Here is a 15,553-nt window from a genome sequence, read left to right on the forward strand (position 1 = left end):
AGGCAATGCTGAGTCGAGTTTTTCCATCAGACAATCAACACTCATGTGAATATCCGATGTACAGACACTGTTCTGTGTAATGTGAGCTTGTGTCCCTTTTGAAGCATTGTATTGGTCGACGGAGAAGATCGCGTTGTTGTGTAAACACATGATGATTACATTTAATCTGATGACGTATGTTCATGATTTCGAATCGTGTCATTGTGGACAATCCAATAAGGTTAACAAATTTATATATATGTCGGATCTTTTGTAGAATTTTCTATTCTTTTAGTAATATATAAGGAAATGCATCCCCTCAAAAATCGTTTTTATTCACTACATAAAATGACGCCTTAAACAGCAACAATAAAAATAATTCAAGTATTACGAATGAAATATTTCGCAAATGATGAAAGGAGCATCTGTGTATATAGAAGCAAATTTACAGAACTTGACATCAGTTGGATGCACACAAAGCGCTTGAAACACAACTGCGCTGTAGTTTAGATTTTTGTGTTTATAATACGTTTTAGATGTGTGTGTATGTGTATATGTATTATATATGTACGAGAGTTTTTATCAATGGAATGACATTGTTGACACAAATCATTATTCATTCAAATGTCATACCGTCAACTCATACTTAATAAAGACAATAAATTAACACCCGAGTTGTTCTTATATCATCAAAATAAATCGAATGCAAGTCTTGCAGATTAAGATATAATCCTACTATGTTGTGAAAATTGAGGTGGAGTTCTTAAATCAACAGAATTAGAAAACACATGTCTTGAAAATTAAATTAAGATATAATCCCACTTTGTTGTGAAAATAACAACATCTTGGTGATTACAGACTTTTAATATCATATATGCGACTGAAAACCGCGGTAAATGTCCAAATGATTACATTTACTTACGATAAACTTATTGTATCGCTGATATCAATTTGAACAATGGATTGACATAAAATGTTACAAATTTATTAAAACCTTCTTCCACCATACATCTTACCTTACATGATTGTAAAAGCAATAACATGAAGCAGACACGTGTATATATAACATGTAAATAAAAAATGTATTTACACGAACACAACGTAAAATCTTCTTTCAAAATATATTGCTTGATTTGATATGACGAGGTTTTGCACAACAAAAAGGGAGTTTAGGTCCAACGGGAAATCTGATTTACTAAATAAAAAACTTTTAATTCAACTATATGACTTAGGCGTTCACATTTTGAAGCATACAACGTTTTACCTGGCCAAAAGTTGACATTTAAAGAAAAAGGAAAGACATTCTCACAAGGATATCCATAGTTGCAAGCTAGATCTTCGACAGGATTCACCTGAACAAATGTCATATTTAACGGTAGTGTGTATAATGTTCCCAATTAACATTAAATGCGTCAGATTCTGAACACGATAATTTATTATTACTAGGTATGTAAACTAGTGTACGATTGATCATGGTTACACTACCACAAATAATTTCCATTGACCAATCAAATTATATGTTAGTTTCGAATGAATTAAAATGAAAATTTATATTCTTGCGCGATAAATTACCAAATGAATGTGATATACCCGACAACGTTGGCTTTCCCCGGGTACTCCGGTATGATTCTCACACTTTTTCCTTTAAATAATGCTTTTATATATAGTCTTTCTGGACAAAAACAATATAACTTTTTTATTTGAATAGTTTTGAGTTAAAAAATATACTAATTTACACGAGGAATCCGTTTCCTTCTCTATTCCGGTTTCTCAATTTCTGTATCGTAGTTCTGACCCTTGTTCGCCTTAAACGATTAATGCTATACAATCGTATCTGTGATAATTATTTGATGCATTTATTACATTTTTAAGTACCTTTATCTTTATCTTTATCAAACAAAGCAAATAATACATAAATGTACAACTTTATGTACTTTACAACAGTTGCTAACAAATATTACTCGACTTTTTCCATTAAAATAAGTTTTATCAACTTAATAATAAATATGTCTTTATATATTAAGTTGGATCACAATCCAAACTCAAATTCAACAAAACTGTGCCAAAATAGGAACAGTAGAAAGACTGACCCGCAGAAAAAAGTACAAGGAGAATATGACCAGGTGTCCCGGAAGGGTAAACGTCTTCTGCTTCATGTACGACACCTGCCATGTAAATCTTGGTCAATCAAAGTAAACAATGTTACGTTCTCAAAATGAGAACAAAGTAAAACAACGACGGAAGCAAACTAACTGACAGTAAACAAGTACGACTTTATACCACACAAGAAAATAAATTTTCCGATGACATCATAATGACGACCATAAAACTTCCTCTCAACACTCAACTTAGGTAACCCGTCGTTGAGGAATTCATGGTGGATTCTTATCCTTCCGAAATATCTGGTTTCATTTTACTTGGACTTTTTAAAAATCTCGGTTCATATTTGTCTCATGTTCATATCTTGCTCTCGATTCCTCAATTTTAAGATTGAATTTTGTTTACATGTTGATACCTATTGCTGTTCAAACGAAACTTAGGGATATTTACATACTTAATCTTAAACATCAGGATTTACTATTTTTGAATTCCATTTCTTTACTTGTGATACATGTTTAAGTCTTACCACCAATACCGGGTATGATGATTAAATAGAAATATATGTCTCGCTGTTCTAATTGTAAACCCCAATGTACCGTAAACCAATGTTCCCAATACATATGTCAGTCTTGTCCTCATCCTTACATGCATTTAACATTCGATTGAACCCATAGAAAAGAGCACATTCCCTTACGGGAAATATTAAGTCACGTCCGTGGAATAAAGCAGTTCCGCACTTCCGGTGTATGAGATGTTTCCGCCTTGATTGGATAAGGGCGCAGTTTGCTCCTATGACCAATAGTTCAATAGTTAATTTACATTGATATTCTTATCGACAGGGATTTAAAAAGTACGTGTTGGTTCTTTGCAATTTTTGAGATGACAAGCGTAAAATTCAGTATAAAAATTCCCCAAGTGGCCCTTTTTTATTTGGTGTGTTAATTATGTTATTAGCATGGCGTAGACGACTTTGAATATAATCCCATCGTCCTGCCGTGCGTTCACAAAAGCTGGGCGCCATTTTAGAAATAGAGTGCACTTAGTCGCTCGGTTTCCAATCGGAGTGGTTTACTGGTGGCTTTGTGGGAGAACTGGCTTAATAAATAAATTAATACGTATATTTCAACATGTAAACGTTAGCGGGGACTCACTGGTTGGGTAAACATTTGCCATTCTGTGAACTTACCCAGGAGGGCGTCCCGATAAATGTGGTATAACTGTAGTGTTAAAATAGTATGAATCATTCCTTCACATAGTCATCGAGTATGATATAAATTTAATTATAATAACACGCCTGATAAAGTAATTAAATACACATAATCAAATAAAAAAATATTGATTTTATTAACGTTGTATATGATGATACCATATACGGAGATGCCAGATTCAATTTGAGGTTTTCTCCCTGCCATCAAAATGTCACGAATTTCGTTTATTTGTTTGGTGTTTGTTTGTTGAATTTTTCGCCCTATGAACAGCCAGGACCTCATGTACCGGCGTCTCCTTGCAGCAGTTGTTGGTGACCTCAGAGAACAGCATACGGAAGGCCCGTAGCATGATATCCAGAGCAATTACGGGTCAGTTTCTGAACCGTGCATGTAGACACAAACAGCCATCGATATATCCAACGCCTATTTTGGTAACATACTGTGTTTTCTTGTATCTTAATAATCAGCAATTGGCTGATAATGTTAATAGTCATGTTTGTTTCCAATTTAGGAAGATAAATACTGTTTTATTGTAGTGTATAAAATGGTTATGAAGCAAATATTGTTATGAATCAGATTCAAATCGTGTCGATATTCTCCAAAGTTTTATCACGAACTTAAGTTAACATTTCTTCCTTAGGTGTGGTTCGATGGTCTACTTTCGAATCAAAGGGATTTAATGATAATACACAGGATTTAATGCACCTCTGTGCTGTAAACCCAAAATATGGAAAATATAATTCATGAGCTTTAATTCAATTGATTAAGATCTTAACCAATGGGAAATTGTATAACATAAATTAATTAATTGATTAACTAAGATTTTATGTCGGATGTCGTCAATGAAGCAGAAGGTGACACCCTTTCGGAAAACCGAGGGTTGTTCTTGTACTTCTTTCAGGAGTCTCCGTAAAATCTTTCTTTTGTTCAAATATTGCTTTAATTTCATAGAATGTTATTTATACTTAAGTTCCGTTGAAATGTCGGTATTGTTGTTTTTAATTAATTTGAGCCATGAATTTATAATCTTTCATTTCCGGAATTACAATGCTTACGAACAAGGCATTTGTCCTCAATATGATTTATATTTGAAAGCAACTCCCACGATCCTACGAGTTAACTATGCTTTTAAGAGGATCACGCGAAATGCTTTTATGTACTTTTGTTTGGCTATTGTCTCATTTATCAATTTTTTAATTAAGACACAATAATAAACATATATTACAATCAGGTTACATTGTTGAGAATGTAAGTTGATGACACCCAATCAACGTTTCTTTTAATAATTTCATGTTTTATATATATATATCTTTAGTTTGGTAATTACATAATCACATGACCAAGTTCGATAACCGTTTTTCACGTTTTAAAGTTTCGTTCTTACATAAGAAATAATCTACATTGCTGTTTTTGGACATTGCTGTTTTCTGATTAATATATTAGTATTCCCGTTATATTCCATTCTTCATTCCTTTACCTTTAACTTGTGATACCTAACAATTTGATTGTCTATTTTTAATATGATAAAAGTGTGATTTACAGTATAATCATATATTTTCATGAGACTTAAATTTCGTGGTTGATACGAAATATGTATATTTGTTGGCACTTGATTTTGTGGAAAAATTATGCTCATAAAATCCACTAGTGCTATTATTATTTTTTGTCTCTGTAAATTTGCATGTGAATTCGTGGATTTAGGGTACCGATGGATTAACGATAATTAATCCCCCAGGAAAATTACTGATTGTTACAGTATGTAATAAGACCCCAAGTTTATCAATTAGACACTACATTGTATCACGAAAATTACTGATTGTTACAGTATGTAATAAGACCCCAAGTTTATCAATTAGACACTACATTGTATCACGAAAATTACTGATTGTTACAGTATGTAATAAGACCCCAAGTTTATCAATTAGACACTACATTGTATAATGACAAGATACTGAATATTTTTTTTTGTTGATCACGTCTTTAGTGATATTAATTCCTCAGTGTATACCATCAAGTAAACAGTAAGCTTTGTCATTAGAACACTATTTTTCTCAGTGTAAAATTGTCCCCAAGTTTATCAATTAGACACTACATTTGTATTACGAAAATTACAATGATTGTTACAATTGCCGTTAGTAAGGAATATGTTCAAGTTATGTTTTGGCATATACTATAAAGTCAGTAATTTTCGTGGAAGATACTAAAAATCCAGGAAGATATTCGTCCACCAAGTGATACAATAAATAAATAAATAATACATGGAGAATAACACCAGTGGATTTAGCGAGCAAGATTTATCCACGAAATTGAGCGCCATCGACAATAGATATTTTTTTTAAAATCAATTAGACACTACGAAAATATATATTTTACAGATACGGCAATATTTTTTTTGTTGATAAGCGACCTACATGATGTAATTTGACTGAACTGATAAACCTGTATCTGTCTGTATCCATAAATGACAACACTAAAATAAAGACCAAGTTATTCCACCGGAACTAGAACGTGCTATGCTTGTGGACGCACACGATAAACAGTGAAAAACAGTGAAATAATTGCCGTTAGAAGGAATTTTTCAATTATGTTTTGGAGATACTATAAAGTCAGTAAACTGGAAATCTGAAGCAAATTGATTGAAGTGAGCATGAATCTGTGCTTAGACACGGAAACATGTTTTTAAATAAATAAATAATACATGGACACATAACACCAGTGATTCACGTGTATAAAAAACGTGAAACAATAACCTTAGTTATTTTGATACTTTTCTAAAGTACACTAATTTAAACATGACAGAAATAAGCTCGGGATTTAATTCTAAGTAGATATATATTTAAAAATGAAAATTGGTTGAAATAAAAAACATGATAAAAATAATTCGATTCTTAATAAGATCGACTTTACAAATTAATTGCTGGTAAGTTTGTGGAAGCAAATAGATAAACACGTGTACACATAAAGCAGTGACAAGGCAATTGCTGACAATGTTTAATATAATTGAATTGTTGCAAGTCCTTGTATATATTTGTTAATTCCTCCAGGTCATACGATTAGTTTTAAAGATTTCGATGTTTTGAACGAAAAAATTATATATAAAAAATATTAGATCAGGTTTGTTACGATGACCATCAGTTGATATATTTTATCTAGTATACTTAACATATTCGTACTTTTCTGCACACAAACGTGTTTAATGAAATATTTAACATTTTTTGAGATACACATACTTTGTATTTTTGGTATTAGTTTTAATCTTGTATCAATGACAGTGGTAGTTTCAAAAACATACAACACCTAATAAAATCTACAATTACCTGTAATATTTGCTTTTCTATAAAAAGATTTTGTTTTCATGGAAAATGTCTTAATATATTCCTGGTCATATCTGACAAATGTGTAGCTACAGAATACATAATAAAATGTTTATAGAAGGTGTCATGCATCTAATTAGTGTCATACATACTTATCTGCCCCTGGTGAGAACCAGTGTTAGGATTAACACTCGGATAAAAGGCGTGGACAAATTTAATGTAATCTGACTGGACCACCAGGGCACTGAGGTCAAATGAGGGCGTTATGAATATATTAATGAAATATCAACCGACACTACAATCACGTGCCTAGTGCAGTGTTTATGTACGTGTATTAAACGAAATAGAAATATATGTATATTATTTGATCGTATCAACACAGAGGTTAAAGGAATGAAAGAAAATGAAAATAATGAGATAAGAGTGTGTTTATATCAAATTCGATTTTACAAAAACATACAAAATAAGAAACATATCTACACACAAATTTGTTGACATAAAAACAGTGTCAATACTATTTATGAATGGACACAAGGGGCACATTGGGAAATTAAAAAAAACAAGAATAAAAAAGAAAGAAATAAAGAGAAAGAAAATACGACATGTCAGCTGAATCTTAATTCAAACTTAAATTCGATGAAACTACGGCAAAAACTAAACAAAATGCAAAAATGTGAAATCTGAACAATTGAAGTAATCTAGAATAAGAGCAGGTGACTTACGTAAAAACCAATTTGTCAACACAATCATAATCCAAACTCAAATTCAATAAAACTACGTCAAATTATTAACAAAAGAACGATTTACACGGAGACTCTTGAAGGTAAATAAGACCCGGTGTTTAGGAAGGATGAATGTTTTCTGCTTCATCCAATGACGATTGGCCATTCTAATTAAATAAAGTCACATCTCAAATAAGAGCAATGTACACAATGGAGCCAACAAGCAAACTAATGAGCATTAAACATGTCCAGCTTCATATCACACAAAGAAATAGAATATTTCTCTATGAGATCACAATGACGGCAGTAAAACTGCCCAGTTATTTCATCAACGTTCATCTTGTAAAAAAATCCAGCTGATATATATGTTATAATTTATCAATGGTATTGTGTGTACGATACCACTTGTGATATGATCTGATTTTCAAGAATACAGCATTATCTCACTAAACTTAACATTGTGAAATTTACTTAACCTCGAACATCATCAACAGGTCACTTTGTTTACTTACATCGAAAACATATCACCACACAGAAAACAGATCACAAAGATAAAATAAACCAGTTACATCAAAAAAGGAGTGTAGATTCATAGAAAAATGCGATAAGACATTATGAACTCCTACATATAAAATGGACTGGAATCCATGATTCTAAAACGACACCGTCATGTACCAAAAACTACATAAACATAATTGATCAACACAGCTATGAGGAAGATGTGTGAAAATCCCTTTAGTAAGAAATTAATCATGACTAGATGCACAGTAAGTTTACAAAGAAGAATCGAAAATGGCGGACTGATGTTCTTCCCAGAAAATGTTGAGCAATGAAGCTCGGTCAGGCGTGTGGTGTAATTGTTTTATGGACTCTCTGAAATAAGTTTCTAGTATGTAATTAGTATTTTGATAAAGGAAAAGGTCGAAACATAACATTAAAAACGAGGAGTCTTTTGTGTGAGGTTCAAACGAATAAACAAAATTTAATTAGTCTTGAAGTCGTTGATTAAACAGACTGGTTTTTGTTCAATCTACGCAGGTGGAACACCATCGGTCTGTAATAGCGACTTTTTTTAACATGGCGTATTAGACAGATATACCCATTGGCGATTGGAACTTACACATCACAGTGGAAATTGATTAGTTTTAACCAGTTGTAAAGGTATCTTGTTTTTCCTGAAAGTCTTCAGTTACGTTTCAGATGTTTTTTTTTTCAAAATTCGAGTACGGAGTAAGATGTCAATGACTCATTAGACTGGCTTTCGTGTTTTGCATTTACTTGTGTATGATTGACACGATATACGAAGACGCAAGTCGATATAACGATAAAACAAGGAAATGATTAGTTAAGGCCAGTTAGGCGACCCAACGTGAAGCCTATCGACGGATGCAGGATTCATGACCTGACTTACCGTTAATAATGTCCATGACATTGTCTAGTGACTATTCCGATAGTCGGCATCACATAAACTATCCATGTACGTTTTGTTATTAGGATTGATGCAGCTTGCTTTCATTCCTATCAGAAAGGGACAGCAATACAAACAATCAGTTGACAGAGCGTTAGTCTACCCTACCTCAGGTGACGACCAGACATGTGTGGTTCGACGCTTCATACATTTGGCAGTTTTTTCTCGTGAAGCTAACCGGTCTGTACTATCGTCACTGTGTCCTTGGTCGAGAGTTTATTAACACTGCTCTGACAGTCTTGCAACGGGCCTTCCGTATAATGTTCAGTGAGGTAATCACTAGCTACTTCCTACATAATGGCCATGGCCGTACACCCAACAAATAATCATACCTATACCCATTCCTGCGCAACCCCCCCCCCGCCAACCCCACCCCACCACACCCCCATAAAAAGCGGCAGGATTTTACATAGTACTTCGCACTTAAGTGTGTGTTTGTCACTGACCTCTAGTAAGGCCACTTTTTATTTTGGAGCAATTGTAGTAACTTGGAATCTCTGTCGTGGCTTTGCTATTATTAAGTGAAGTGAATGGGCGTATAGGCTGAAAAAATCGCATGCACTCTGCATAACACGACAAAGGCCTATTGTAAGCGGGACTTGAGTGAAGATTTCAGTATTGGTATCAATTGACAATGCTACGGTACAGGTGAAAGAACATTTCACACCAAGTCCACTTACAAATCAAAACCACAAAAACTGAAGTTTTAAAAAAGCTTGCAGATAAAATTGGTCTTAAACTTGACACGATACATTTTAATGTATACTCTATGTTCATCCGTATTATCGGCGTGACAAAGGCCACAAGTGGACGGGACGGTACGATCGTTTGATCTCATCACTATCCATAGTTAACCATTAAACAGTCATTTAGACTCGGCGATTACTTTCTCCCCAGTAGCGCACACATCCCAGGCAAGAAATGCTACAGCAATAATCAAACTAACTGTTACCAAAAGTATGACATGCTTAAAATCATTTTGTAATTTTGTAAAAAAAAGTTTGAAAAAACTCGACTAAATTATAAAAAAAGATACATGAAGAAATGTAATATATCGTAACGTCAGACGACTGTTTTTTCTATATACTTTTCTTTTTTCTTTTTCTTTTTATCAATTAATTTTACTGATAATGATAGTGTTAAGATAACGATGCTGATAAAGAGTTGACACATTCTCGTCTTGTTCGTATTTCCGGTCCATTTAGCAACAATACGTTATGATTTTATATATACAAAATATTCGTCAATAAATAGTTTATGACGTTTTAGTGGGCCGAAAGGCGACAGTCGGTGTTTCGGTATGTACCTGTTTCTTTAATACCCATCAAATACACCGTTTCGTGGTACTTAAAACAGGATCAGGTCGGATTGTCGTTGAAAAGATGCGCCGCAATTTTACATGACTAAATTGATGAGAGTTTATGGAGAGTTCCGTTGGTTGAGATCACTTGACAAATATTCCGACAATAGGAGACAATCGTTGCTTTTGGTATTTAAAGGTTATTTTTAAAATTTTCGTTAAATCAAAATTTATGTGAAGATATCCGGAATAGAAAACTTTATATATAAATTGCTAAATCCTTTACCCCCGAAGATGTTTTTTTTTTAAATTAATTTTATCGATATGATAAACTCATGCAAGGGACATCGTTTTCACCTTAACGAAACGATTCAATATCGTGGAAAGTATTATTGTATGACGGGTAAAGAATGATCATAATTTTTTTCTAAGATGCCAGATAGAGTTCGTAACTCTTGTGGAAAATGTTGCAGAAACGAGGTTTGAAAGCAATGATAAGTTTATTGTCTATTCCATTTATGAGGATAAGAATTCTGTTAGGTTTGTTTTGGTTTGACAATGAAACGTCACGTCTTCTTTGTTAAAGGACAAAGACAGTCTGAATAGCGAGTGGTCTGCTTTGGTTTTACATTTTGTATATTCTTAAAGTCCTATCGACATGTATGGGAGGTGAATAGGTTTTAAGGAGACTATCGTGTAAGCCTCCTTGTAACGGTGCGGAACTGAAGCCGATTTTATAGTGCTTGTACACTGAAGTATACTGCCGAAGACAACAAACAGGACAACCCACCATGTCACATTATATTGAGAATGGGCAAACCAGTCCATACACCACCATAATGCTTAGAGTTTAGTAGTTGTAACTTTATACATACGTGTTTTAAAGACTCTTTTACCTCTCGACCTGGGACGGAACCCGAAGCTTTCCCCACAGGGGAGAACACTCAACTAAAGCCAAGAGTGTCAAAGGAGACAATAATTAAACAATCGTTCTGAAAGAAAGGAAAGATCCCTAATTTAGTCTCCGCTTCCGAACTACACATGTAAGCAAAGCAGCATTCGCAACTCTTACACTCTTCCTGTAGGGCTATAGATACAAACGCCCAAATGATAAAAGTTTCTGTCATAAGTAAAAATTACTATATTTCAATGTTATGGTATTGCGTTCACTAACAGGTCGATCCAGAAGGACTGGATACCTCTTAGGTACTCATTTATGTATTTAAGAATGTACATGGAGTGTTGCATTTAGTTGTACGCTAATCTATATCCTCGATTTTTTCGCTAACCTGTATGTGCACATTCTAATTCTACACATGAACTGGGCGTTCTTCTAAATTATCAGATATATGAAAACTGCTAAATTGATTAAATTAAATTTTTATTTAATGTGCGTTGATTGTGCACTTCCCCGTCAGAATTTTGATATTTCGTTCAATCACGTTGCATTTCCCTCAGTCGCCTCCAAATGCTTCAAAATTGATGTCTTTAGCATCATTGTCGAGTCCGAGAAGGACGAAACAACTGTTGATACAGTTTAAATCATTGTTTTGCTCCATTATATCAAACTTTTTATTGCATTGAAAGGGCGCTATTCACTTGTGTGTACAGTCTTTAAAAAGTTATTTTTGAGTTTAATTTAGAATGTGGTATTCTTTTCTCCAGAAATTATTACCAAATATTTATCATAAATTCTACATTTTGATAATAAAACCAATTAGTAAAGAGAAACTGGGTAATTATTTAATATTTCTCCACAAACCTGACACTTAAATATGTTTTGTCCTTTAACGAATTATTATTATTATCAGGATAGCCTTACTTTCTTAACAATTTTATTTTCAAGATGTTTTCAGTACAACTTTAAAAGAATGTAAGGTACTTTTATGAATAAACTCATACCATGCAGCATATAGATTAGGGGTTTACATATATACAATGTATATCAATGTTAGAAAAGGGAGATTTAAAAAAGAAATGTCGAAGTGATTGCTAAAGTACGAAATACATATTGGAATATAACGCGAAATCGTAATTGAACATGAGTAGAAAACACCTTTTCTTCAAATGTAGACAAAAACTATTACCAATTTATTATATTTATTTCTAAAATGTATCAAAAACATTTCGAGGTCAATGTTTTTGATGTTTTAGTTTAATCTTTAGCGCCAGAATTTTGAATCTTGTATCGTTTCCATCATTCAAGCAATCGTTCCACTATTGTTTCATTTATCTTTACTAATTATTTATGTTACTTTTAAGACTTATTTTGCGTTTGCGTTTGATTGCACTTCTCATGCGAAGAACATTTTTGTGAGTGAGACTTGAACGCTAACACCAAAATGGAATGTTATCGCTCTTTTAGAAAAATGGAATGGAGTCGTTGTAAATAATTATATTTATATTAGAAACATGTGGTGGCTTGAGGCTATCCCCTTTCTTTCCGTTTGTTCCCATATTATACATTTTGGATCACAACAATGTCATTACACATTAAGCTCCACATACTGTAAATTCATTAATTTTCGTTGGTTTCGCGGTTTACATTGATCCTGAATTTATATCATAGTAGGTCATAGTCATGTTCATATCTCATCATAGATTTGACCAGTTAGGAAAATCCCATTGGAAGAGAACGCATTTAACTTAGATTAACTTCTATATAGGGAGAGTGTGTGTAATATGTGTAGATATGTCAAATTTGAAAAATAGATTTAGATATTGTAGTGATGTAGCTGGATTAGTGTTATTTATTTAAGGGGATATTTGATACGAGGACATACATTCATTATGATTTCAGAAAAAGACCTATCTCAAATGATAGTTTACATTTCTGCACTAAATTGAGGTTACTGAATAAATTTTTCGCCCCTTTCTATCTGCACAATAATATTATACATATGTAAGTTAGAACCTGGAGGTAAAAAGAGTATTACATGCACCCGTGTAAAAATCGACTCTTGGAATCCCAAGTATCATAATACCTATATAAAAAAATACATATCTTCCACAAAGCAATTTATAAAATCAGTGGCGGTGATCCTTTTTGGCGCCACACACACGAAGGGAGTAAGACTTGAGGTCAAACCGTGTGATTTTTAACATTCAAAATCATATCAAAGTACAATAGGCCATTACAACTAGAATTTTACATATTTAACCGGATCATTGGAGCACTTCCATCCCTCACCAGTAACACTGCATCCAATCACTTTCACATACAGCGGCCATTTGCATCTGTAATCGGATTCATTCTAGCGTTTGTCGCATACGAGGGTATAGTTATAATGGCCTATTATATATAGACTTTAGTTAAATCATATCATCGGTGTTCCTACAGATATTCGCGCCATTAAACGCACTTTTTTCTCTATTGAATTTCACATTACCCGGCATTGGGAATATCCTTTGTAATAAACAAGAAAACATATACATTAGAAATAAACCGTTAAACATAATTTCGCCATATAAAGATTATAGTAGCAAGATCAAAGGCACTATTGGTAACGATAATCCATGATTTGCAAAGGTGTAAAAAGCAAGATGATAGAAATTTTCAGCTAAATTAACTTCACATAGGCGATTTTAACTGCTTCAGTTAAGTTAGTACCTGCAAAACGTTTCTGTGACGCCGACGACCATGTGATTGTAGCCAAATGAGTTCAACCTGGGATGACCTCGCAACACCTCTAAATGATCGGAATACATTTAGCATTTACACAGCAATAATATATTGGATTAGAAAATTGTTTTATAATCTGTTTTATTGAACCTGACGGATATATTTAAGCGTTGTATAGGTGAATTCTGGAGTATGATGTTCTCACATCAGTAGCTGGAAAATAGGCAGCACGGGAGGTTAATATAGGATGTTAATCGAATCTGGCAGCTTTCTGTCTAAACGACCCAAACTATTCATCGAAATTATATGCATATATCCGAAATAAATGAATAAATAAGTAAATAATTCAAAAGATAAATAACCCTTCCTGCTATCTGATATATATTATATATATCTATATCTGTGTGTAGATTATTGGAATCCAAACTAAACGTGGCTTTAATGGTTTTCCTACTCTATAAAACGATTACAGAAAGTTTGGTGTTCATGCATGAAGTGTTGGCTACCTGACAAAAGCGCATCAAGATTATAACAGGCAGGTTCAGAAATAGCGGTCCCCCGCGTGACATTCCGACACCATGATGGAAGATTAGTAAAAATGTGTTTCCTCCAGAACCTATTACAAATAACAACATAAACTTCAAACAATGTATATATATATACATATATCGACGTTCGTAAGCAATATCAACGATATGGTATAATATCGTTACTGGATCCTCACAAACAAATGTTCATGGGATGGAATACATAAAGGTTGAATTCACGGTGCACGGTGTTATGACGTCATATATTATGTATATAGGCAATTTATTATGCATCATGAAAATTAAGAAATGAAAGCGTCAATGCTTAAGTATGTTGGCGTGTTGTTTGAAGTTATTTTATTGATGTAATAGGTGAGTGCAGAAAATAGCTCGCCATTGTGGAATCAATAGATATTTCAAATGTGCCTGTTAGAGAGAATGTGTTAGGTCCACAATGTTACCACAAATTATAGTCCAGAGAGTAGGTGATTGGGATAGTTAAATATAAAAATATTCTGTTATGAAATTTACGGTGTTGTAAGAAGTAATAGGAAAAGGGATAATCCAGTAGTAGGTGGTGTTGTTCTCGGATAATGTCTGTTAACAGAGGCACTTTATGATTGTGTCCCACTCAGAATAGAAAATAATTTCTACAAGGTGCATTTAGGGTACACTGGAGAAAACCAGAATTTAATGTGACTCGTGTGGGGCACGTGCAGACACATCGGTCTTCTGATTTTGGGTAGAAAATATTTTTGTGGTAAATGATTTTATATTCATGTAAGCTCGTTTTAGAAATACTGATCTGTCCATGTTTTTTTTCCTTGAGTGTGTTATAGAGTTAGACAAGAATGTTGTTTCTAGGGACTGTTAATTGTATTGTTTCTGGTTCCGGATGTTTTTTCTCTTGAAGACGAGGACAGAAGTTGCTTTATGTATTCATTTGTTTGTTTGTTTGTTTTTATTCAGCGATCCATTCTCAGGGTAATGTTACTACAGGTTTGAAAATAGTACATATAAAGCTTTGCTCTATACAGATCTCTGCCGGAAAATGGGAGTTTGGTCGAAATAATTACCAATGTCATTGCATGTGTATGATTCCCTTAGACGCTTGACATATGTGTTTATACTAATCGATGTCAAAAATTCTCTTGACACCTATCTGAGAAGATGGCGGCCGCCAAAACACCAAGAGTAACAGGGTAAAATTTAAAAGTAAAAACAAGATACATATCTTGACTGTGATTCTACCTCTATGTGAATTCAGGAAAGATCATCATTTTCAAAAGTCAAACAGTATAGATATTCACACA

Source organism: Ylistrum balloti, unplaced genomic scaffold (genome assembly GCF_031769215.1).
Source record: "Ylistrum balloti isolate Yb309-2 unplaced genomic scaffold, AGI_CSIRO_Ybal_v1 Utg370332, whole genome shotgun sequence".
NCBI lineage: Eukaryota > Metazoa > Mollusca > Bivalvia > Pectinida > Pectinidae > Ylistrum > Ylistrum balloti.